Below are 26,427 nucleotides of genomic sequence, written 5' to 3'. Positions count from 1 at the left end.
CACTCCGAGATGGTTTCTTTACCAAAAAATGTGGGTGTTCTGAAGCCTCTTGTTCAATCTAAGCGTAATTGGACACGATTTTTTTTCAAACTGCTCAGAACACTCCGAGATGGTTTCTTTACCAAGAAATGTGGGTGTTCTGAAGCTTCTGGTTCAATCTAAGCGTGATCGGAGTCGATTTTTTTTTCAAACTGCTCAGAACACTCCGAGATGGTTTCTTTACCAAGAAATGTGGGTGTTGTGAAGCTTCTGGTTCAATCTAAGCGTGATCGGAGTCGATTTTTTTTCAAACTGCTCAGAACACTCCGAGATGGTTTCTTTACCAAGAAATGTGGGTGTTGTGAAGCTTCTGGTTCAATCTAAGCGTGATCGGAGTCGATTTTTTTTCAAACTGCTCAGAACACTCCGAGATGGTTTCTTTACCAAGAAATGTGGTGTTGTGAAGCTTCTGGTTCAATCTAAGCGTGATCGGAGTCGATTTTTTTAAAACTGCTCAGAACACTCCGAGATGGTTTCTTTACCAAAAAATGTGGGTGTTCTGAAGCCTCTTGTTCAATCTAAGCGTAATTGTACACGATTTTTTTTCAAACTGCTCAGAACACTCCGAGATGGTTTCTTTACAAAGAAATACGGGTGTTTTCAAGCTTCTTGTTCAATCTAAGCGTGATCGGAGTCGATTTTTTTTCAAACTGCTCAGAACACTCCGAGATGGTTTCTTTACAAAGAAATACGGGTGTTTTCAAGCTTCTTGTTCAATCTAAGCGTGAACGGAGTCGATTTTTTTTTCAAACTGCTCAGAACACTCCGAGATGGTTTCTTTACCAAGAAATGTGGGTGTTCTGAAGCTTCTGGTTCAATCTAAGCGTGATCTGAGTCGATTTTTTTTCAAACTGCTCAGAACACTCCGAGATGGTTTCTTTACCAAGAAATGTGGGTGTTGTGAAGCTTCTTGTTCAATCTAAGCGTGATCTGAGTCGATTTTTTTTCAAACTGCTCAGAACACTCCGAGATGGTTTCTTTACCAAAAAATGTGGGTGTTCTGAAGCTTCTGGTTCAATCTAAGCGTGATCGGAGTCGATTTTTTTTAAAACTGCTCATAACACTCCGAGATGGTTTCTTTACCAAGAAATGTGGGTGTTCTGAAGCTTCTGGTTCAATCTAAGCGTGATCTGAGTCGATTTTTTTTCAAACTGCTCAGAACACTCCGAGATGGTTTCTTTACCAAAAAATGTGGGTGTTCTGAAGCCTCTTGTTCAATCTAAGCGTAATTGGACACGATTTTTTTTCAAACTGCTCAGAACACTCCGAGATGGTTTCTTTACCAAGAAATGTGGGTGTTCTGAAGCTTCTGGTTCAATCTAAGCGTGATCGGAGTCGATTTTTTTTTCAAACTGCTCAGAACACTCCGAGATGGTTTCTTTACCAAGAAATGTGGGTGTTGTGAAGCTTCTGGTTCAATCTAAGCGTGATCTGAGTCGATTTTTTTTCAAACTGCTCAGAACACTCCGAGATGGTTTCTTTACCAAAAAATGTGGGTGTTCTGAAGCCTCTTGTTCAATCTAAGCGTAATTGGACACGATTTTTTTTCAAACTGCTCAGAACACTCCGAGATGGTTTCTTTACCAAAAAATGTGGGTGTTGTGAAGCTTCTGGTTCAATCTAAGCGTGATCGGAGTCGATTTTTTTTCAAACTGCTCAGAACACTCCGAGATGGTTTCTTTACCAAAAAATGTGGGTGTTCTGAAGCCTCTTGTTCAATCTAAGCGTAATTGGACACGATTTTTTTTCAAACTGCTCAGAACACTCCGAGATGGTTTCTTTACAAAGAAATACGGGTGTTTTCAAGCTTCTTGTTCAATCTAAGCGTGATCGGAGTCGATTTTTTTTCAAACTGCTCAGAACACTCCGAGATGGTTTCTTTACAAAGAAATACGGGTGTTTTCAAGCTTCTTGTTCAATCTAAGCGTGATCGGAGTCGATTTTTTTTCAAACTGCTCAGAACACTCCGAGATGGTTTCTTTACCAAGAAATGTGGGTGTTGTGAAGCTTCTGGTTCAATCTAAGCGTGATCGGAGTCGATTTTTTTTCAAACTGCTCAGAACACTCCGAGATGGTTTCTTTACCAAAAAATGTGGGTGTTCTGAAGCCTCTTGTTCAATCTAAGCGTAATTGGACACGATTTTTTTTCAAACTGCTCAGAACACTCCGAGATGGTTTCTTTACAAAGAAATACGGGTGTTTTCAAGCTTCTTGTTCAATCTAAGCGTGATCGGAGTCGATTTTTTTTCAAACTGCTCAGAACACTCCGAGATGGTTTCTTTACAAAGAAATACGGGTGTTTTCAAGCTTCTTGTTCAATCTAAGCGTGATCGGAGTCGATTTTTTTTCAAACTGCTCAGAACACTCCGAGATGGTTTCTTTACCAAGAAATGTGGGTGTTGTGAAGCTTCTGGTTCAATCTAAGCGTGATCGGAGTCGATTTTTTTTCAAACTGCTCAGAACACTCCGAGATGGTTTCTTTACCAAAAAATGTGGGTGTTCTGAAGCCTCTTGTTCAATCTAAGCGTAATTGGACACGATTTTTTTTCAAACTGCTCAGAACACTCCGAGATGGTTTCTTTACAAAGAAATACGGGTGTTTTCAAGCTTCTTGTTCAATCTAAGCGTGATCGGAGTCGATTTTTTTTCAAACTGCTCAGAACACTCCGAGATGGTTTCTTTACCAAAAAATGTGGGTGTTTTGAAGCCTCTTGTTCAATCTAAGCGTAATTGGACACGATTTTTTTTCAAATTGCTCAGAACACTCCGAGATGGTTTCTTTACCAAGAAATGTGGGTGTTGTGGAGCTTCTGGTTCAATCTAAGCATGATCTGAGTCCATTTTTTTTTCAAACTGCTCAGAACACTCCGAGATGGTTTCTTTACCAAAAAATGTGGGTGTTGTGAAGCTTCTGGTTCAATCTAAGCGTAATTGGACACGATTTTTTTTCAAACTGCTCAGAACACTCCGAGATGGTTTCTTTACCAAAAAATGTGGGTGTTCTGAAGCTTCTGGTTCAATCTAAGCGTGATCTGAGTCGATTTTTTTTCAAACTGCTCAGAACACTCCGAGATGGTTTCTTTACCAAAAAATGTGGGTGTTCTGAAGCCTCTTGTTCAATCTAAGCGTAATTGGACACGATTTTTTTTCAAACTGCTCAGAACACTCCGAGATGGTTTCTTTACCAAGAAATGTGGGTGTTGTGAAGCTTCTGGTTCAATCTAAGCGTGATCGGAGTCGATTTTTTTTCAAACTGCTCATAACACTCCGAGATGGTTTCTTTACAAAGAAATAGGGGTGTTTTCAAGCTTCTGGTTCAATCTAAGCGTGATCGGAGTCGATTTTTTTTCAAACTGCTCAGAACACTCCGAGATGGTTTCTTTACCAAGAAATGTGGGTGTTCTGAAGCTTCTGGTTCAATCTAAGCGTGATCTGAGTCGATTTTTTTTCAAACTGCTCAGAACACTCCGAGATGATTTCTTTACCAAGAAATGTGGGTGTTGTGAAGCTTCTGGTTCAATCTAAGCGTGATCTGAGTCGATTTATTTTCAAACTGCTCAGAACACTCCGAGATGGTTTCTTTACCAAAAAATGTGGGTGTTCTGAAGCCTCTTGTTCAATCTAAGCGTAATTGGACACGATTTTTTTTCAAACTGCTCAGAACACTCCGAGATGGTTTCTTTACAAAGAAATACGGGTGTTTTCAAGCTTCTTGTTCAATCTAAGCGTGATCGGAGTCGATTTTTTTTCAAACTGCTCAGAACACTCCGAGATGGTTTCTTTACAAAGAAATACGGGTGTTTTCAAGCTTCTGGTTCAATCTAAGCGTGATCTGAGTCGATTTTTTTTCAAACTGCTCAGAACACTCCGAGATGATTTCTTTACCAAGAAATGTGGGTGTTGTGAAGCTTCTGGTTCAATCTAAGCGTGATCGGAGTCGATTTTTTTTCAAACTGCTCATAACACTCCGAGATGGTTTCTTTACAAAGAAATAGGGGTGTTTTCAAGCTTCTGGTTCAATCTAAGCGTGATCGGAGTCGATTTTTTTTCAAACTGCTCAGAACACTCCGAGATGGTTTCTTTACCAAGAAATGTGGGTGTTCTGAAGCTTCTGGTTCAATCTAAGCGTGATCTGAGTCGATTTTTTTTCAAACTGCTCAGAACACTCCGAGATGATTTCTTTACCAAGAAATGTGGGTGTTGTGAAGCTTCTGGTTCAATCTAAGCGTGATCTGAGTCGATTTTTTTTCAAACTGCTCAGAACACTCCGAGATGGTTTCTTTACCAAAAAATGTGGGTGTTCTGAAGCTTCTGGTTCAATCTAAGCGTGATCGGAGTCGATTTTTTTTTCAAACTGCTCAGAACACTCCGAGATGGTTTCTTTACCAAGAAATGTGGGTGTTGTGAAGCTTCTGGTTCAATCTAAGCGTGATCTGAGTCGATTTTTTTTCAAACTGCTCAGAACACTCCGAGATGGTTTCTTTACCAAAAAATGTGGGTGTTCTGAAGCCTCTTGTTCAATCTAAGCGTAATTGGACACGATTTTTTTTCAAACTGCTCAGAACACTCCGAGATGGTTTCTTTACCAAAAAATGTGGGTGTTCTGAAGCCTCTTGTTCAATCTAAGCGTAATTGGACACGATTTTTTTTCAAACTGCTCAGAACACTCCGAGATGGTTTCTTTACAAAGAAATACGGGTGTTTTCAAGCTTCTTGTTCAATCTAAGCGTGATCGGAGTCGATTTTTTTTCAAACTGCTCAGAACACTCCGAGATGGTTTCTTTACCAAAAAATGTGGGTGTTGTGAAGCTTCTGGTTCAATCTAAGCGTGATCGGAGTCGATTTTTTTTAAAACTGCTCAGAACACTCCGAGATGGTTTCTTTACCAAGAAATGTGGGTGTTGTGAAGCTTCTGGTTCAATCTAAGCGTGATCTGAGTCCATTTTTTTTCAAACTGCTCAGAACACTCCGAGATGGTTTCTTTACCAAAAAATGTGGGTGTTCTGAAGCCTCTTGTTCAATCTAAGCGTAATTGGACACGATTTTTTTTCAAACTGCTCAGAACACTCCGAGATGGTTTCTTTACAAAGAAATACGGGTGTTTTCAAGCTTCTTGTTCAATCTAAGCGTGAACGGAGTCGATTTTTTTTTCAAACTGCTCAGAACACTCCGAGATGGTTTCTTTACCAAGAAATGTGGGTGTTGTGAAGCTTCTGGTTCAATCTAAGCGTGATCGGAGTCGATTTTTTTTCAAACTGCTCAGAACACTCCGAGATGGTTTCTTTACCAAGAAATGTGGGTGTTGTGAAGCTTCTGGTTCAATCTAAGCGTGATCGGAGTCGATTTTTTTTAAAACTGCTCAGAACACTCCGAGATGGTTTCTTTACAAAGAAATACGGGTGTTTTTAAGCTTCTTGTTCAATCTAAGCGTGATCGGAGTCGATTTTTTTTCAAACTGCTCAGAACACTCCGAGATGGTTTCTTTACCAAAAAATGTGGGTGTTCTGAAGCCTCTTGTTCAATCTAAGCGTAATTGGACACGATTTTTTTTCAAACTGCTCAGAACACTCCGAGATGGTTTCTTTACAAAGAAATACGGGTGTTTGCAAGCTTCTTGTTCAATCTAAGCGTGATCGGAGTCGATTTTTTTTCAAACTGCTCAGAACACTCCGAGATGGTTTCTTTACCAAGAAATGTGGGTTTTGTGAAGCTTCTGGTTCAATCTAAGCGTGATCGGAGTCGATTCTTTTTCAAACTGCTCATAACACTCCGAGATGGTTTCTTTACAAAGAAATAGGGGTGTTTTCAAGCTTCTGGTTCAATCTAAGCGTGATCGGAGTCGATTTTTTTTTCAAACTGCTCAGAACACTCCGAGATGGTTTCTTTACCAAGAAATGTGGGTGTTCTGAAGCTTCTGGTTCAATCTAAGCGTGATCGGAGTCGATTTTTTTTCAAACTGCTCAGAACACTCCGAGATGGTTTCTTTACAAAGAAATACGGGTGTTTTCAAGCTTCTTGTTCAATCTAAGCGTGAACGGAGTCGATTTTTTTTTCAAACTGCTCAGAACACTCCGAGATGGTTTCTTTACCAAGAAATGTGGGTGTTGTGAAGCTTCTGGTTCAATCTAAGCGTGATCGGAGTCGATTTTTTTTCAAACTGCTCATAACACTCCGAGATGGTTTCTTTACAAAGAAATAGGGGTGTTTTCAAGCTTCTGGTTCAATCTAAGCGTGATCGGAGTCGATTTTTTTTCAAACTGCTCAGAACACTCCGAGATGGTTTCTTTACCAAGAAATGTGGGTGTTGTGAAGCTTCTGGTTCAATCTAAGCGTGATCTGAGTCGATTTTTTTTCAAACTGCTCGGAACACTCCGAGATGGTTTCTTTACCAAAAAATGTGGGTGTTCTGAAGCCTCTTGTTCGATCTAAGCGTAATTGGACACGATTTTTTTTCAAACTGCTCAGAACACTCCGAGATGGTTTCTTTACAAAGAAATACGGGTGTTTTTAAGCTTCTTGTTCAATCTAAGCGTGATCGGAGTCGATTTTTTTTCAAACTGCTCAGAACACTCCGAGATGGTTTCTTTACAAAGAAATACGGGTGTTTTCAAGCTTCTTGTTCAATCTAAGCGTGATCGGAGTCGATTTTTTTTCAAACTGCTCAGAACACTCCGAGATGGTTTCTTTACCAAGAAATGTGGGTGTTGTGAAGCTTCTGGTTCAATCTAAGCGTGATCGGAGTCGATTTTTTTTCAAACTGCTCATCATAACACTCCGAGATGGTTTCTTTACAAAGAAATACGGGTGTTTTCAAGCTTCTTGTTCAATCTAAGCGTGAACGGAGTCGATTTTTTTTCAAACTGCTCAGAACACTCCGAGATGGTTTCTTTACCAACAAATGTGGGTGTTGTGAAGCTTCTGGTTCAATCTAAGCGTGATCGGAGTCGATTTTTATTTTTCAAACTGCTGAGAACACTCCGAGATGGTTTCTTTACCAAAAAATGTGGGTGTTGTGAAGCTTCTGGTTCAATCTAAGCGTGATCGGAGTCGATTTTTTTTCAAACTGCTCATCATAACACTCCGAGATGGTTTCTTTACAAAGAAATACGGGTGTTTTCAAGCTTCTTGTTCAATCTAAGCGTGATCGGAGTCGATTTTTTTTCAAACTGCTCAGAACACTCCGAGATGGTTTCTTTACCAACAAATGTGGGTGTTGTGAAGCTTCTGGTTCAATCTAAGCGTGATCGGAGTCGATTTTTATTTTTCAAACTGCTCCGAACACTCCGAGATGGTTTCTTTACCAAAAAATGTGGGTGTTTTGAAGCTTCTGGTACAATCTAAGCGTAATTGGACACGATTTTTTTTCAAACTGCTCAGAACACTCCGAGATGGTTTCTTTACAAAGAAATACGGGTGTTTTCAAGCTTCTTGTTCAATCTAAGCGTGATCGGAGTCGATTTCTTTTTCAAACTGCTCAGAACACTCCGAGATGGTTTCTTTACAAAGAAATACGGGTGTTTTCAAGCTTCTTGTTCAATCTAAGCGTGATCGGAGTCGATTTTTTTTTTCAAACTGCTCAGAACACTCCGAGATGGTTTCTTTACCAAGAAATGTGGGTGTTTTGAAGCTTCTGGTTCAATCTAAGCGTAGTTGGACACGATTTTTTTTCAAACTGCTCAGAACACTCCGAGATGGTTTCTTTACCATGAAATGTGGGTGTTCTGAAGCTTCTGGTTCAATCTAAGCGTAATTGGACACGATTTTTTTTCAAACTGCTCATAACACTCCGAGATGGTTTCTTTACAAAGAAATACGGGTGTTTTCAAGCTTCTGGTTCAATCTAAGCGTGATCGGAGTCGATTTTTTTTCAAACTGCTCAGAACACTCCGAGATGGTTTCTTTACCAAGAAATGTGGGTGTTCTGAAGCTTTTGGTTCAATCTAAGCGTGATCGGAGTCGATTTTTTTCCAAACTGCTCAGAACACTCCGAGATAATTTCTTTACCAAGAAATGTGGGTGTTCTGAAGCTTCTGGTTCAATCTACCCAGCAAACATAATAACGTGCCCTGAATGTCGCTACGACGTTATTCGAATGTTCGGGGAACGTTTTTATTTAACGGACGGATAGCCTAAGTGTGGAGTTTTGTTAACGTCTGGATGACGTCGCATCATGACGTTTTATAATAACGTTGTAAAAACGTAAAAACTTCACGTGATTGTGACGTATTTATACAACGTCTTCCATAGATAAAAAACCAATGTTATAAAAACGTTATTATATGCTATTTAATAAATAGAAATTTACCACATAAAATCAAGACTCATGCATACCAAAAGTGCATTTGGCTCTCTTAACGTTTTTAATTTAATACAAATCGTTTCATAGAGAGACAGCAAAACTCTAAATATGCATTGTATAATAAAAATGGCTAAGTTGGAGATTTACAGTTAAATGGTCTGTATAATGGCAATGACTCTACAAATTCAAGGCACTAAAAACCTACTGTAGTGTCAGAAGCTTTAGATAGTGTGATGAATTTTGAGAAACATTTAACTTCAAAGTTCTCCAGTTATAGAAACAATAAATAACTTTTGATTCCCCAAAATTTAGATCTCAGAAGTATTCTTCCTGCGTGGAAATAATCGCCATGGTTTATCTCTGCAAAATCTAAAAAACATATATTGTTTATTTCTACAGTTATATACAATTAAACACATACAGTAGGTTCCATACCAAACGTGCACATCACCTTAAGATGACTGTTAACGTTTTGTAACTGAAACTCACTGCTTGTTTAAATCCTATAGTTGTAGATAGATGTATATATACATGTACATCAATACCATAAAACTAACCTTTGAAAATTCACGTGGGAAGAATAATCTGCAAGTTGAATACACAATCTGAGAAAAGTTGCACATATCAATGGCATGATAAAACTGAAACTAGTTCAACCATGGAGGATCTATTTTTCTTCCTCCATGGTTCAACGGTTACGCAGTGTCACTGTTGCTCGCTCTACAACTACGACTGAATAGAAAACACAACTTTATATAAAGTTAAAAACTAACCTTAAAATTGTATCCACTGGACGGTTACCCCGCTCGTCACAGCCACTCCTAGCCCTCACTCGCCACGTTGGAAAATAACGTTTTGTATGCACACACGGCGTTTGGCGGGAACAATGCGCAACTTTTGGGCAACTCTTTGATCGTAGTGCGCATGATCGGACGATTTTGTTCAACTAATGTGCTTCAATCAAAGTTGGGGTTGGGAGATATTTGTAGTGTGTAGAATTTCAGGATTGTACTTGTTAGAGGATGTTGAAATGGAAATAAATTCTTTGTTTTTGTGCATTTTTTTAATGTATTAAAGATAGACACTATTGGTAATTGTCAAATGCCAGTCTTCTCACTTGGTGTATATATGCATACTACACCAAAAACAAATGTGAAGCTTTCAGCTCAATTGGAAGTCTTGGCTCCAAGACCATTGGTGTTGCGCGGTCACACACACGTACACAACCAACGTTTCGATTATGCACGGCAAAAACTGTACAGGCTTGTAATTTACGAACGCTAGCGGGCGCTGTTTCTCTGATTTAGGTCTCACCATAGACCTTATCGCAAATACCAATGCTTGGAATAAGGTGCATTGTGGTCTAGCTGATTACAAATTTGATTCATATATATCCCACAATGCACCTCATTCAACAGTCTGCGCTTGCGCATTGGTATTTGCGATAAGGTCTATAGACCTTTTTGCAAATACTGGGGCGCGCGCGTAAAGCTTGGAATTAGGTGCATTGTGGTCTAGCTGATTACAAATTTGATTCATATACATCCCACAATGCACCTCATTCAACAGTCTGCGCTTGCGCATTGGTATTTACGATAAGGTCTATTGATCTAACTGGGGAATACCGGACACTTCGGCACCTCGCAAACTCGGCACCTGCAAACTCGGCACCTTGCAAACTCGGCACCTTGCAAACTGGGCACCCACTCGGCACACCAAGAATGTCGGCACCATACAAACTCGGCACCGGCGTTTTGTTTACTAACAAACTCGGCACCAAGAAAGTAACGTACGTGTACTAATGTACTTACGCAATAAAAAATGGTTTGATAGTTAGTAGCTTTGTAAACGCTGTTAATGGCAAAATCACTAGTTATATGGGAGACTCGCGAGAAAATTTGGGCCCTCATCAGGAAATTGACCGTTGCGCCCGCACCGAGTTCAGTCTACAAGTTTTTTTAAAATGTTGTTTAGGCTGATTGCATCCATGTCGGTGAAAAGTGCGGCGCAATTTTTTTAATGATTTGGGCTTTGAACATTTAAAAAAAAGGGTTTTGTTTAATTTCTTTAATAGTTTTCAATGAAATTTTGCTTTAACAGAGCGTGATTTGCCGAAAGACGCCGGCCGTGACCGGGGACTAATTTACCGACGGACCACTCGCGACAGTTCTGTGCGTGAAAGATTAAAGATCGTTTGGTGCACATGATCCTTTCAGTGTTATTTTTTTTCCCGTCCCGTGCTATTTTGCTATAACGTCGCTTCTACTTTCTGGTAAATTGTACGATAGTTAAAATAAGTGTTATAATAACTTATAACTGGATCAAACTTTTTATGGGACTGGGGGACTGAAAATCACAGTGTGAAAAAAAATCGAACTTTTTCAGCTGGGTGCCGAGTTTGTATTTGTACTGGTGCCGAGTTTGTGGGTGCCGAGTTTGGAAGGTGCCGAGGTTGTAAGTGCCGAGTTTGCAAGGTGCCGAGTTTGCAGGTGCCGAGTTTGCAAGGTGCCGAAGTGACCGGTACCCGTTCAGTCAACAAGTTTTTAAAATTAATGTTGTTTTTAGGCTGAAGTTGCGTCCATGTCGGTGAAAGTGCGGCGCCATTTTTATGTTTTGGGCTTTGAATAAGTTGAATATGGGTTTGTTTAGTTTGGTTAATAGTTTTCGAAGGATTTTTTGCATGATTTGCCGAAAGGCGCCGGCCGGCCGTGATCGGGGGACTAATTTCCCGACGGTTCCGCGACAGTTCTGTGCGTGGTAGCTCATGGCGTGCATATGGTGCACGCTCCCTTCAGTGTTATTTTTTTCCGTCCCGTGCTATATAACGTCGCTTCTATTTTTCGGTACGTTACGATAATTATATTCCAATAATTTTTTATTTGTAATGTTATTACTTCTAACTTTATAACAGGATCAAGCTTTTTATGGAACTATGGTGGGACTGAACTTTTAAATAAAGAAAAGGCCTACCGTACCACGCAGTGTAAAAAAATCGAACTTTTTCAACTGGGTGCCGAGTTTGTGTTTGTACATGTGCCGAGTTTGTGGGTGCCGAGTTTGCAAGGTGCCGAGGTTGTAGGTGCCGAGTGTGCAAGGTGCCGAGTTTGCAAGGTGCCGAAGTGACCGGTACCCATACTGGGTGCGTTCGTTTAGCTTCCCTGGGTCGACCCCGGTGTGTGGCGTTTTTTTTTCCAAGGACGAACGTGTGCAGACAATTACCCACGTTCGTCCTGGGGAAAAAAACGCCACACACCGGGGTCGACCCAGGGAAGCTAAACGAACGCACCCAGTAAAAGCTTAACCCGCGCCATCTTGGATTGAAATCAGAAGGTCCAGTGGCATGGCATCCTTGTGGAAATCATTACGGTTGTGTGTGTGGAGATCAACACGTTTGTGTCTTTTCAGACGTCGGGTTGCAAGTCTACAAAACCCTGACCCAAACTCCCACTTACGAGTCATCTCAATTGGAGGAAGTTTGAGCGGCGACCGTGTGTCAACCACTGGTCGATGTTGTTACCAGACTTCCTAGAAATCTTTCTGACAGATGACTCATTGGACATAGCCTTGCTCAAGGCAGTCGCATTATTCGCTCCGAAAAGACGCCACTGTAAACCCACCCGTATACCCTGTGCGTGGTGCGTGGATCACACCGCATGACCCACCCGTAAACACACTGTCACATCGTACGACTACTGTGCACACAAGTCATCCGCACTCGTACCACTAACCGCATGCGGAGGCCGTCAGGCCAACAGCCTTGTCGGGTCTGTAACTTCCGGGTTTAATGTGTTGTATTGAAAAATTTCCACAAGTGGAAAAAATGGGGGGGGGGGGGGCTCTCGGATATGCTAGTATGCAACTCATTAATATGTATATCTTTCGTCAGACCTATCAGTCAACACAGAACGTGAGGCAAATCATTTTGACGTCCAATCACGCACTTCCCTTATCACGACCTTTGGACCCTATGGTGGTGTGTGATGTAAACATGTCTCGTCTTTCGCGGGCATTATGGTATTAATGAGCTGACCGTGGGAACTCTTTTCTTATTATAGCAATGAGGTCAGTGGCTTCAACACAGACCCTACAAGGCTGTCGGCCTGACGGCCGACGCATGCGGATAGTGTACGGGGGCATCGTGTCGTGCGATGTTACGCACAGTGAACACGGGTGGGTTTTTATACAGCGGCGGTCTTTTTTTCGGAGTGAATAATTCGACTGCCTTGAGCAAGGCTACATTGGACAGTGTTTCGCAGATGGTTCTCCGGATTAGTTCACCCATTGCCCCTTGTCCGTCCACCCGCCATTCGATCCGCCCTTTTTGGTCGGGTTACCTTCGTGTTGAAGGCATGGTTCTCCGGATTGGTTCATTCATTGCCGCGCAGGGTCGAAGAGGCTGGGTGCCAGAACAAAACCGAAACAAATCTCACGAATTTGCATTGAATGAATGAAGTAACTCGCAGATTGATGTTTCGCAGGCGACCATGACTATGTCAACCACTGGTCGATGTTGTTACCAGATTTCCTAGAAATCTTTCTGACAAGTGACTCATTTGTTGAAAAGCCCAATTTATAAAAATAAAACATTCACTTCCAAATGGCATGAGAAATGGACAAGGATGGGATCAAACGGAAGCTTTTGGAACAGGGGCACGCAGCGTGATACGTCTGTTGGAAGGGGCGGGGGAACGGCAGAAAATTAAGGGAACATAGTAAAAGGGCTGGGAAAAATAATACGGCAAGGGGAAAAAGAATAAGGGACTAATGATGACATTAGACAGGGAAAAACAGAGAAAAATACTCGAAACGGAGAACCACCTGGGCCGGAAAAAAGTGCACAGAACAATTCACGGGTGGGATGTAGGGGTTAGATTTAGGATGGGGACAAGAGGAAGGGGTTCAAAGTGGTACGTCTGTGTAATGGGGGACGGGCGGGGGAACGGCAAAAATAAAATGACTGGGAAAATTAACAGGGCTGGGGTAGGGATTGAAAAAATGAAAAGGGACTATTATGGAACAAGAAAATATTAAACTGAATGGGGGGATCAAGCCCATGAAACGGGAAAGAACAACAAACGGGACCCGCGCGAAACTGGAAAATATGAGTTACAGTGGCAAGCAAAGGACAATGACAATGCACGGGATCGCGGGGACGGGAGGCACGGAGGCGTGGGCTAGATAATGGGACGGGGTAGGGCCGGAAGGGGCACACGATTGGACAGGGAAGTGGGGGAAAATGAACGGGGCTGGTGAGGGGGGAAAACGAAAGGGGACTTGAAAACGATACAGGACAGGAAAATAATAAACTGAACGGGAACAAAATAAATGAAACGGGATATAAACCGGACTGGGAAAGAACCACTATCGGGACCCGCTGGAAACTGGAAAACACTGGATGGGATTGACAAATAATGCCGAAACGGAAAAAGACGGACAAAGGTTAGTGTACGATTTCACAAAGCACTGTAAGATTCGTCTTAACTTTGGATGGGTGGTTTGCCAGAGTGATTTGAATTGTGACCCTGCCCAACCACTTTAACCCTCCCCTGTACACAACGCTACACGTGCATCATTTTAAACGTAGAGTTTTCTAGCGGGGTTGCCGTGCGAAGCGCGGCATCCCGCTAGTAAATATAAAATTAAATAACTAGATCGGCTGCGCGTACATACGCGGGTTCTGGCATGGGGGCAGCCATTAGCGTATCTCCAACGTGTATCTTCCACCAGCACGTGACTTTTAGCGCGTCCATAGTGTGGTTGGTTAAAGGCATTGATCTCCACTATACTGTATAATGGAGATCAATGGTTAAAGGCCTCTCTCCCCATGTTCAGTTTCTGCGCGTTGCCACCAGCTAGTGACTTTTCAGCGCGTCCATGAAAGAATTGAAATGTTTGTGTACGGTTTATGGCGCGTATGTACGCGCGGCCGATCTAGCTATAGACCATAGATATAGAATAGAATAACAATTCTATATCTATGGTAGTATAGACCGATCCGACACGCACCGCGGGCGCGCAAGTGTTTAGCATGCACCGCGCGCCATTGCTGGGGTGTACATGTGCCCAGTTTTGTGCACAAAACATTAGAATCATGTTTTTTTTTACTCTTTATGTAAATTAAATGTTTTCCTTAACGAATAAAAAAATGTCCTTAACAGGACATCATACCAATGTCGATCACTGACCACAATTATTTGCAATAAAATATAAGCCGAATCATCTTGAAAAAGGTGATTGTCTTAGGCGAGAGTTTAGGGTCAAAGACGCGGAAACTGCATAATAGTCGCTAAAATGCATTACATCGGCAAGGTATTTTCTTTGTCAGAATTTCAGTATTTTACTTTCTGCTTAATTTTAAAAATTTATCAAGAATGTAGTACGTTGTGTTATCAAGCAGCCATATCAAGGAAATTTCATAGATTGTCGAGGAAGACATTCAATTCCCATAAAAAGTGAAAAGAAAAACGATGTTCTCGTGTCTTTGTGCACAAAACTAGGCACAAAGACTACCCAGCAATGGCGCGCAGCGCATGGCGGCACTTCGTCGCGCCGCTAATGTTATACTTTAAAAATACATCAAATGACAAGGATCTTTATGTCAGTTGTATAAAACAAACATTGAGTGGCTTTAATTCGTGGAATGGAAGGAGTATGCGATAATATTCCTCTCATTCCAATCTGACTGAGCCTCTCAATATTTGTATATTAACAGATGAGCCGGCCAGGGCCCAATTTCAATTTCATAGAGCTGCTAAGCATAAAAATTTGCTTAGCATGAAATTTCTTCCTTGATAAAAACAGGATTACCAACCAAATTTCCATTTGTTGCATGTTGCTTCTTATTGGTGTTCAGCTGTTGTTTGCTTGTCCTGAAAATCACATGGAAATTGGGTTGGCATTCCTGTTTTTATCAAGGGAAAAATGTCATGCTAAGCAAATTTTTGTGCTTAGCAGCAGGTGTGGTCTTGATTGGCCTACTATTTTATGCGGGTGGCGGAATCCTCATCCACACTGCCGGCGTGAGGTATGTCATGCGCGTGCGTGGAGTTTTACACATACGCGCTATCTCTCAGCACACACAGAGAGTATAGTAGTACAAGAGTACAGTACGTGGACCGCGCACCGCTACATCCTCAACCATCAACTCTTTGCATACCCGGTAATTAAACGGTGGAAGCTTCAGAACACATCAATTTAATTCAGGTAGGTAAGTGTAACATGTTTAAATCTCAGATTTGTTCACTAGTTTTGGTGGATATTTGTGATTTGTTTTGTATGCCTGTACAGGAAATATTGTCAGCTTCCATCCAATCATGGAGATGATCCAATCAACAGCAGCACACACAGGCGGTCGGATAAGTCGCAACCGGCGGCCGGCCACGTCTTTTTTTTTCATGCCGAACATTCCATGATCTCCCAGGGTGCGCCGGGTGCACGCAAGTTCTGCACGTAGTCCACGTCGTTCTTGCAATCCTGGTTGGTGTCATGGGTTTCCAGTAGGATAACAGGGAATTTGTTCATAATCAAAAACTTAATGATTTTTTGTTTAAATCGTCCTTCCAACATTTTCTGAATGACATTTACACTTCATCGTGTGTGTTGAAATCTTAAAACTTTTGGTTTTATGTCATGTACTACCCTTTGCGAGAGAATAGATGTGCTAAATGAACTCCTAGAACTATTTCGGTTTCGTCCGGCTATCGTCTCCCGTAACCTCATAGGTTTATATCTCTCATGCGTTTAACGACCCATGGTTCAATGAATTTTGGAATCAGGAATCTCTCTTTTTTATTCTTTTTTTAATCTTGCCAAAATTAGGCTCTATGTGTCCTTTGATGTATCAATGTGTAATCTTTTGACCAGAGAATCCACTCCGCAATCTCAAACATTGTTAAAAATTATAAATTCTTACCGTAATTTCAGAGTCCCTATCTACTGTATGTGTTACTCCTCTGCAACATGACCCGACCTCGTTTGCCGAGAGTGGGTCACGAGAGGGCGGGTACGATCCGTGATTTGTGTACAAAACATACACGGAACCACGAAGCTCGCACAGGGTACCAGTATGTACACTTTTTGCAAACAGCCGTGTACATACTGGTACCCTGTGCGAGCTTTGTGGTTCCGTGTATGTTTTGTACACAAATCATAGATCATACCCGCCCTCTCGTGACGCATTTGCAAAACGAGGTCGGGTAATTTTCAATTATTGTTGGCAGAGGAGTAACACGTACAGTAGATAGGGACTGTGACATTTCGGTAAGAATTTATCATTTTTAACAATTTTTGAGATTGCGGAGTGTATTCTTTGGTCAAAAGATTACACATTGATACATCAAAGTACACATAGAGCCTAATTTTGGCGAGATTAAAAAAAAAAAAAAGAGATTCCTGATTCCAAAATTCATTGAACCATGGGTTGTTAAACGCATGAGAGATATAAACCTATGAGGTTACGGGAGACGATAGCCGGACGAAACCGAAATAGTTCTAGGAGTATACTAAATGCATGCATGGCAAGTGGCGTCATATGTTTTCAACACTTTCATTTGTTTGTTTTTATTGAGTATTCAGAAGCTAGTATGGCGTGCAAAATATATTAACAATCTCATTCAATTAACACTACATAGCCTATTTTAAGTTTAACAAATTTAATTTCATTAAAAAAATTGTCCTACATAGAAATTATGTATGCTCTATACAAGATAAAAAATGGGTTGGTTGAAATTCCACTTCACAACTATGTTCAGCCCAATACCAGAGATACAAGGGGAAACAACAAAAAATGCATTCAAGTCAGTCACAAAGCTAGGGCCTTCAAAGATTGATTCTTCGTATCAACTGTTAAACTCTGGAACTCACTCTCCTCCGCTGCTGATGAACAGCGCAACTCTAGCTAAAAATGATCGAGTATTTAAAGGAACACGTTGCCTTGGATCGGTCGAGTTGGTCTTTGAAAAGCGTTTGTAACCGTTTTTTATAAAATGCATATGGGTAGAAAGATGTTGTAAAAGTAGAATACAATGATCCACACAAACATGCCTCGAAATTGCGTGGTTTTCCTTTTACCTTGTCGACTAACACGTCGGCCATTTATGGGGGTCAAAATTTTGACTCCCATAAATGGCCGACCATGTTAGTTCGCACAGTAGAAGGAAAACCACGCAATTTCGAGGCAAACTTGTGTGGATCATTGTATTCTACTTTTAAAACATCTTTCCAACCATATGCATTTTATAAAAAACTGTTACAAACGCTTTTGTTTTGACCAACTCGTCCGATCCAAGGCAACGTGTTCCTTTAAGAAACTGGAAGGATAAGTCTTCTAGTTTCAAATACGTATGTAACAAGGACAGACATTTTGGTTATCATTTGTTAGAAGTTCCTAAAATAAATGTAGTGTCCAATGTTGTCCAGATACCAATTCTACAGACCCTTAGGGATAGTTTACCAGCCAAAATTAAGAAATTTTCTTCCTTGCTGTTTAAGAAATTTAAGTTTTTAAAACAAATGTCTTTGTACAAACAAGGACAGAATTTTGTCACAAATTGTTTGTCCTTTGTTAGTATGTGACTTATTTCCCATTTGTTATTGCCTTAATACCCACAGCAACATCTCAGTTTTACTGCTTACAATCTTTAAGAGTCAGGAAAGTTACTTACACAATATTTTGCAATTGTTTTTGAAATCTTTCTTTCTTTACTTTCCAGGCCGTATAGCTGTCTTTATTTTTTATTTTGTATACGTAACGCATTCCAAATTCAATTCAATTCAATTCAATTCAATAATTCCTTGAGGTCACCGATTTTTTAATTTTATTTTTTACTAGGAACAATCATAAACAGATTTAAAATGTAAAGGAAAAGACTATTATACACATATTGATTGGCAATGAGGTAACTAGTGTATAAACATGTCTATTCCCCCGAGGGACTTTGAGTGACCAAGAGGGAAATAGGCCCGGGACAAAGCCAAAAGTGGTCATCCTGTGCTCTAAATGTTCAAGTCTTTCTTTTGGGTGAAATCAGTATACCTATGTAGAGTAATATCTACAGTTTCAGGATTAAAAAAAAAAATTGAGATATAGTCTCTTACGTTCGTCGATATATCAAAAATACTCTAAAACTCAAAAATTTTTGATATCGAAATTTTCGATGTCACTATTTTAATCATATCGAAATATTGAAAATTTCGATTAATCAAAAATTTTCGCTAATATCAAAAATTTCAATGTCACAAAAACCTACCACAATGCAAAATACAGGCATGCAATTATTCTTTAGCTGAAAAAAACCCACAGAAAATAATGTTACATTGATCGCGTAAACTGAAGATTGCCGTCGAGTATTTTGTCACTTTTTCATCTGGTTCCGGCCCCGCACCCCCTTATACAACAAGCAATAAAACACAACGGAGCCAGACTATATAGTCTAGGCTGTACAAGGAGAATTGAGTAAAAACACATAGAGACAGACTGTGTATTAACATGCAGAACGTATGCTGTTGAAGGAGAATTGTGAAGTTGGTGTTCTAGCCGCAAATTGGTACCTTTGTGTAAACAAACTGCACCGTAATTTGAAACCAGAGCATGCCTCATGGTGTCAATCGTGCGGTGTTCTCTGCTCTACTCTTCGCCTAGCGAGGAAGCGGCAACAAAATCACGTCTTTTCTTCGTTGTGGTAGAAAGAAAAAAGAAGAAAAAAAAAACGGTGCGAGAATGAAGATGAAAATCGGTAAATATAAACCCTTTTATAAACTGACGGGGAAAAACTTGATTAATCGATTATACTCGATATTGAGTTTTTGAAATATCGATTATTAAAAAAAAATTACATCGATGGACGTGAAGCAGATGACAATTTTGTTTTGAATTTTTCTTTGACTCTTATGATCGGTGGCATTTTCTTTAATGAACTAGTGATTTATACAAAACAATTTATCATTTTATAAATGTCTGAGACAAGAAACTTTATTTATGATTAAAAGCCTATTTGTGTTTTAGAATTTGAGGTCTTGAAATCAACCTATCTAAACGCACACAACTTCGTGTGACAAGAGTGTTTTTTCCTTTCATTATTATCTCGCAAGTTCGATGACCGATTGAGCTCAAATTTTCACAGGTTTTTGTTGTTGTGCATATTATGTTGATATACACCAACTGTAAAGGCTAGTCTTTGACAATTACCAATAGTGTCCACTGCCTTTAACCAGTAATGATACCATAATCATAGCATCTGGTTAATACATTTTTACATGCTAAAACTTAGACGAAAATTAGATGTTTTACTAATTTCTCAAAAACTACAGCACCTCAGTAAGTAAAATTTCAAGGGAAGCTTTCTAATATCATAACCTTCAAACTGTGTAAGTTTATATGTAAATCTGTGGGCATTGGGTTTTGTGTTAGGAAAAAGTACATAGACCCTTTACATAAATCAGGCATGCAACTCATGCGCGTTTCCGCGAATTTTTAAAAAAATTTTTAGCCTAGTATTTGCCTGGCAATAACAATGTACAATTACGATAATGTAGTACATGCTAAAAATGCACCTTAGAGCATAATAAACCTCAACATTTTCTAGGGTACCATTGTGGGTGTCGTATCCCGTGACGTTTTTTTTTTTTCCACAGTCAGTTGCATGCCTGTTAAATGGTATAGGCCTAGTAGTCCCATTAGATGCCATCAACTGAAACTTCTCGCCTGCCTCCATCAACTCCTCAATTGCATGCAGTTGAATACCTGTAAGAGAATCCTGGGGAACAATGGATACCTGGGCTCTGGTGTCCCACACGGCCTGTGTACTCCTTGAAGATACACTGTAACACTTGATGCATTTGCTGCCAACCAGCCATGCAACTTCATTGTGTTGTTTTGGCATCAATGACACACCTGCCCCGTAGTGGCCGATACCATACTTCTCTTTGCTGGGACTAGACTTTACTGTTTTTCGTGGCTACACCCTGTCCCTCAGTCTGATTTCCTCTTCGGTTTAGTTGACATCCCCTGGCATAATGCTCATCGGATCCACATCTGAAACAATGGCTGCATGTTTCTCCTTGATCTCTGCTTTGACAAGCTTGACATCCCTGGGGTCGGGAGCTACGTGTAGCTGGATGAGCCTTGCTTGTGCTGTTCTAGCTGGATGGACCTGGCTTGTGCTGTTTAGTCCCTTGAGGAGAACGTCACAAATGTCTGCAACCTGGGCCTTCAGAAGGAGAAAGTAGACTTTACTTCTTGCATCAGGGAGTTTTCTTTCCTCGGTGACTCCACACTGGCTTCAGGTTGGATACTGTTAGCCTGAGCTTCATGGGTTTGCACTGCTCTTCCGTCCCTGTAGCTTTGTCCTGCTCTCCTCCTCATTTGTAGCTGCAGTATTCAGGTATTCAGAAAGGTCTTCATCCGCTAGCGATTTGTTGTGTAGCCTCATCTCCGCCTGCACACTGCTATCTCTTAGCCCAGTGTTGCATCAAGGTTAAATCGTGTGAAAAGGATGATCCCGCTTCCTGGGAGGCAAACAGCACTCGTTGTCGAAGTTCCAAGGCATGGATGAGGAACGCTTATGCCGACTCCTGTTCTTGGGCCAGGCGGGATAGCTGGTTGAAAAGCTCTGATGCATCTTTTTCTCGGAAGTGAGATCACAGCAATCTTCTCAGGGTTAGGGAGCGTTAGATCTTGCTTGCCGTCCAGATAACTCCTGAGTCTGGACAGCTCTTTCGTAACTACATCTACTCCAAGATCTTCCGCAAGTACCAACAGCTGCTCGGTCGAGAGGTTGTACAGGGCAGCATGCATGTTTTGGTGGGTCGCCTCCAGCTCCGCAATGGTTGGGGCAGGCAGGGTTGGTTAACTACATGTACAACATACATGTAGTGAGGTCAGCAAACCAATTCATCCTGGCAAGATGTAAAAACACAGATGATTCACATTAAAATGATCTGGAATGAAATGAAACAGAAACAGAAACTAGTTGGTTGCTAGTCTCGGCACCCAAAATACACGCTCGTGGTTGGTGATTTTTTTTTGTAATTGATATACGCGCTCGGGATTGGTGAAGTATTTCTGTAATAGATAGAAATGCCAAAGAATTGGGGGGGGGGGGGGGGGGGCTTCGGCCGCTTGGCTGGACATGACCGGTGTTTATGTTCCTAACAAAAAGAAGCCACTTCCGCGGTGATCCACCAGCCCTAAGCATTCAGAACCGGAGTGTTGCTCGACCTAAAAATTAGTGGTATTTTAGCACGTGTTATTTGCTAGATTATGACATAAAAATGTTGAGTGTTCAGTTGTCAACACTTTTGAGGTGGAATTTGGAAAGCTACGGTTACGAAACGAAACCAATCAATGAGCGCGTCATGGTAACCAAGATTTGGTGTAAGATTTGTCGGAGATTCATCGATAATATCAAGCAAGATAAAAGAATTCGTGGACAAGCCCAAAAAGACATCGAGGCGTACGTAATCGTGTCTGCATTTGTCACCAAGCACACTGCCACACGACATCTGTCATCAAAGGTAAGTAATAGAAAGAACTAAAAATTGTGTTTTTTCCTATAATAAAACAACTTAAATCAAGTAGGCCAGTAAAAAAAACAGGGTTTTTTAATTGTCAAGAAAGTTCGTCTTGCCCGCAATTTTTTGCCGATATTTCGAGTCGCCACTTAACCATAGGACAGAAACCGGAACAAGGAAACTCAACTAATTTTAGACACCTTAACATTTTAAGTTTTATTTAGAAACATCAACTGTAGATGTGACCGGCTTTAATATATGATCCTGCGGGACACAATCTTAACTGTTCCAGACTTTTATTTACATCTGTGTTTAAAGACAGAGAAAATATATATGATTTTACGTCTTCGACATCAAAAGGAATGAGTGTAACTAAATAAACATGATTTAAATAGAACTTTAAGAACAACACTTACAAGTCACAAACACTATTTACAATAAATTAGGAAATCTCTAAAAGACGCGAGTGGGTTGCTGTTTTCCAGCCTAGAAATTATGTATTTTAGAATAAACAAATCAATTAAATAAACCATGAACTTGGATAAAGACTATAATAAACCAATTGGCAAAGATTGGAAATGGATGGCAAACAGAAAAACATAATTAAGTCTTAAGTCTTCCCTATGTGCAAAGCTCGGTTTAAGTCCTGACCAGGGGAAAGATCACAAACCTATTACGAGAGCTACGCAAAAAATGGCGGTCGCACTAAATACCGACAACTCACGACAGCGATTTTTGGACGATTCCATTACACCGCATGGGGCAGGGGTAATTTCTGAGGACAGTTGTATTTTTTCTTTTTGGGTTTTAGCTGCTTTTTTTCTTCTTCTTGTTAGTAACTAAGCCGCCACTCTGGAATTCGAAGTTAAAAGGGGAGGTTTAAATATAAGTTTTTTTTAAACTCCATGAGAGGCACATAAAATCATAATGGTAAATAACCATCTTGCATATTTTGTATGATCCCTGCGGTTGTAATGGAAATCGTCCAAGTACGTCAAACAGTGGCGTAACCAGAGGGGGGGCAGGGGGGGGCCGGCGCCCCCCCGCTCAGAACCCTTGCCCCCCCTCTTGCCCCCCCTCTTGCCCCCCCATATGAAATCAGAGATAAGTATATTCTTATAGGCCCTATATATAAATCGTTTAAGGCTGCATAAAATGCTGCCGTAAAACGGAAAACTTTTATTCATTATCAGTAGGCCCTATGTGGACTATAACATGAAAAGTGCGTGGAAACGCGCGCGCGATCATATTGGCGGTAAATGTTTGTTGTGGTTTTGCGGTTACAGAGAGTGCAGGATGTGACAAAGTTCTGTTAAATACGTGGTGGTCTGAACGCAGACCAATAGCTCCGTAAACACAAAGTCAGATCATGGAGGTAGAAATTTCTACCTCCATGGTCGGATGCACTACAGAGAAACTTACTACAGCACAAAAATGGCCAGCGAAAAAGGTTGCTTAGACCATTTCTTCTCCTTTGAAGCAAGCGGTGCAATTGAGAGGTAGGCCTATTATTTTTAAATATCCGTTTCGTAACTAAAATGTGATTATTAAACACCCACAATTTCGATCCTGTATTTTTGGCTTACACTTGTTACAATAAGGCCGAGTAAAAAAAGAAACATGTTTAGTGTCTGGGTTTCTCAAAAATAAGGAAGGAGGAGGGGCTTTTTATTTTTTATTTCAAGATGGTCGCCATGAATGTCAAATATCAACTGGTTTTTTTCTGCTGCTGAAATACACAAAACATTAATGAAATAGTTTGGTCAAGGCATTCAGACAAGACATTCAGATTTTTTTTTTTTTTGCTGAGATCATTTAAAATAACCCTTTTTCAAAAAAAAAAAGAAAAAAAAAAAATGTGCATAAAAAAACTTAAGAAAAAAAAAGAGGTGTCCTGTAAAAAGGAAGCGGGCGGGGACGCTAAACATTTCTATTTTTCTATTTTTACTTGGCCTAATATTATTATGTTTTGGGAATTTACACACCCACAAAGCCTAGTTGAGATGCCGTGTACAACTCTAAATTGGTACTTGTTGACCACAGTTTGTACTTGTTGACCACAGTTGGTAATTTAATCCTTTTATACAGTCAAAAAGTTTTATCTTACACAAAATGACGTGTTCTCTAAGATTTTGTTGTTTTCGCAATCTTTTGTTACATGCTGACTAAAGACTGTCTTAGAACTGCATTGGTGTGTATCAACTGTATATCAGTTAACATATTTAATAATAATCTTGCACTTCTTTGGCCCCCCCAAATTTAATCTTTGCCCCCACTTGCCCCACCAAATGAAAATGTCTAGTTACGTCACTGTACTGACGTCAAAAGACCACATGGCAGATATTTCCGTTCGTTACTAAATTCGGGGTAAAAAAAGTTCTTTTTTTGGGACAATTAAAAATACAACTTTTTCAACAGTTTGAAAGTGATTTGGGTGCGTATGACCCTTGTGCATATAATTAACGGTTGACCTATGTTCAAATATTCTGTTAAAGTGCATTTAAAAAAATTTTGTCGTGAGGGGTTGGGAGTTGTTGGTTTTTTAGTGCTACCCAAAAATGGGTCGGTAACCAAAAACGTTTGATAACGTAGGTCATCTAATGAGTTCATGATTGTTCTAAATATGCAGCCTTCCTTCATTTTCATTATCCTAGTAAATAGGGATGCTATATTTATGGCGGTCTTTCCGACTTTGAAAATGGGTCTTTAGTTTAAACTGTTTTCTTTTAAGACCTCCACGTTTGGCAAATTGACTCTTGAAGCGGCGGGCGAGTCCAGATTGCGTCCTTGTCACATGAGTGGTCACTTATTGTGATAAAAAAAAAGATTATTTTGAAGTTCGTAAAAATTTAAATGTTTTTTTAACAAGTCTTCCTTCGCAAACATGTTTAATGGGGTCGTTCAGTAGTAGGCCCTTTATTACAACCGCATGCACATTCGTCGGTCTTTCATGTCGAATTTCCGGGGTTGGAAGACGCGCTACCTGTCGGGCCAAATCTCAACCTTCTTTCAATTATATTCTATGCTAAATAATAACCTCGTACTCAAAAACACATTGCTCTCGCCGCATATTATTTCCAAATGTCCACGGTCGACCATCGTTAAATCAGCTCATGTGTATGACGCTGACAAAATTTTTTGCTATAGTTTTATGGTTATATAGGGTGCGTTTGTTAGCATCCCTGGGTTGACCCCAGTGTGTGGCGTCTTTTTTTTTCAGGACGAATGTTTGCAGATAATTACCCACGTTCGTCCTGGAAAAAAACCCTGCCACACACCGGAGTCAACCCAGGGGGTTTGGGGGGAGGGGGAGGCACCACAAGGCCAAAGCGGTCATGCTCTGAAAGACGTTTAGTAAATAGATAGTGGAATGATATTTCACAGATATTGTACTTGGAAATGTGTCCTATCCTGCCTACACTCTCAAAATTAGATATTCAATTTGGTATAAATAATTGACTTAGTGGTACTGTCATGAAGTTGATTTTTTTTTTAAGGAATACATTGTACAAACATGCTTTGAAAAATAATAATTTCTGTCTTAAAAGCAGTAAAACGGGCAAAGGACCACAATATCATGCAAAACACTATGCACACTTCGCTTACCTAGCTTTAATATTTTAATTATAAAATAGTCTGCACTCAAAACTAGCTACATCATTATAAGCCAACATTAATATATATTTATTATTTAATACTATTTATTCATAACAAAATAATTTACAATTGTGGTCTTTTTTTTCTTTTTTCTCTTTTTTTTTTTTTTTTTTTTTTTTTTTTTGGGGGGGGCGAGGATTCACCTAATTTTTGAGGGGGATGGGCTATTTAATAAACATTTATTCTTGGATTTTATTTTAAAGCTTTCTTTGTTATTTTTTCTTTCTCATTAATAGGCACATTCCATTGGGTTGGAATATCAGAGACTTCTTGGTGATGATGGAGGAGAGGCATCAACATCGGGTGACATTGCTACCCTTGGCATAGCCCAGGCCTTCAACAACGTATCAGACGAAGCATAGAAGTTGCTGAGGAGTGCGTACATCATGGCTGTTGATGGTTTACCTCTTTCTACTTTCAAGACCTTGGTGAGAGTGCAGAAAGCTAATGGAGTAAAGCTCATCAAAGGAACCGAAAACAGCGACAGAGCGAAAGAATTTGTTCATATAATAGCTGATGTCATCCGGTCCAAGTTAACATTGATACTATGTGCAGCTCCTGCATTTTCTGTGCTGAGCGACGGATCCCAGACCAGAAGAACTGGGAACGAGAAAGAGCTGGTGATGGTTCGAGTTGTCAAGAGTGGGCATCCCAAATTCTTTGTAGCTGCTCTGGAGAACGTGGACAGTTATGGAGATGCAACTGCAGAAAATTTCCACAAATCCATCAAGCACGCACTGACGGAGAAGGTGAAGCTCCCTGATGAAAAGTTCATGAAAGCTATGGTATCAGCGACTGCAGATGGAGTGTCTGTAAACACTGGAGTTTACTCTGGTCTTTTGGTTAGGCTGCAGAAAGATGATCGCCCCTGGCCTGTGATGATTCACTGCATCTCACACCGAGTGGAACTGGCAGTGAAAGAC

General features: G+C 40.4%; 1 protein-coding gene across 2 annotated transcripts in view; it reads left to right on the top strand.

Moving 5' to 3' along the window:
- Positions 1–15,385: 15,385 nt before the first annotated feature.
- Positions 15,386–26,427, top strand: part of LOC139950596 (glyceraldehyde-3-phosphate dehydrogenase-like) — a 65,402-nt gene continuing 54,360 nt past the window's right edge. Inside the window, exon 1 of one of the 2 annotated variants that reach the window (XM_071949351.1) lies at positions 15,386–15,541. The gene's annotated coding sequence lies outside the window, so the exon portion shown is untranslated. Of the gene's footprint in view, positions 15,546–26,427 lie in introns of both variants that reach the window. The other variant, XM_071949352.1, reaches the window with a different exon arrangement.

This window comes from Asterias amurensis, chromosome 18 (assembly GCF_032118995.1).
Source record: "Asterias amurensis chromosome 18, ASM3211899v1".
Taxonomy (NCBI): Eukaryota; Metazoa; Echinodermata; class Asteroidea; order Forcipulatida; family Asteriidae; genus Asterias; species Asterias amurensis.
Note: the sequence above shows the minus strand (reverse complement) of the source record. Positions and strands in the feature narration are given on the sequence as shown.